Genomic DNA, 518 nt, shown 5'->3' on the forward strand with positions numbered 1-518 from the left:
CAAAAGATTCCCCACTCCTCTTTAATCCCTAACAAGCCAATAACAGATCTGATTAGATCCTGATGCTTGATACTGAGATTGACCAGTAAATCGAGAGCTTCGCCTTACAGCTCAGCTCCTTCTTCACCACGACGGACCGGTACATCGACTGCATTACTGCAGAAGCTGCACCGATCTGCCTGTCAATCTCCCATTCCATCCTTCCCTCACTCGTGAACAAGACCCCAAGATACTTGAACTCCTCCACTTGAGGCAGGAACTCTCCACCAACCTGAAGGGAACTAGCCACCCTTTTCCAACTGAGAACCATGGCCTCGGACTTGGAGGTGCTGATTCTCATTCACACTCGCTTCACACTCGGCTGCAAAACACCCCAGTGCATGCTGGAGGTCCTGGTTTGATGGAGCCAACAGGACAACGTCGTCTGCAAAAAGCAGAGACGAGATCCTGTGGTCTTCAAACCGGACTCCCTCCGGCCCCTGGCTGCACCTAGAAATTCTGTCCATAAAAATAATGAA

Source organism: Monopterus albus, unplaced genomic scaffold (genome assembly GCF_001952655.1).
Source record: "Monopterus albus unplaced genomic scaffold, M_albus_1.0 scaffold118.1, whole genome shotgun sequence".
In the NCBI taxonomy this organism is placed as follows: domain Eukaryota; kingdom Metazoa; phylum Chordata; class Actinopteri; order Synbranchiformes; family Synbranchidae; genus Monopterus; species Monopterus albus.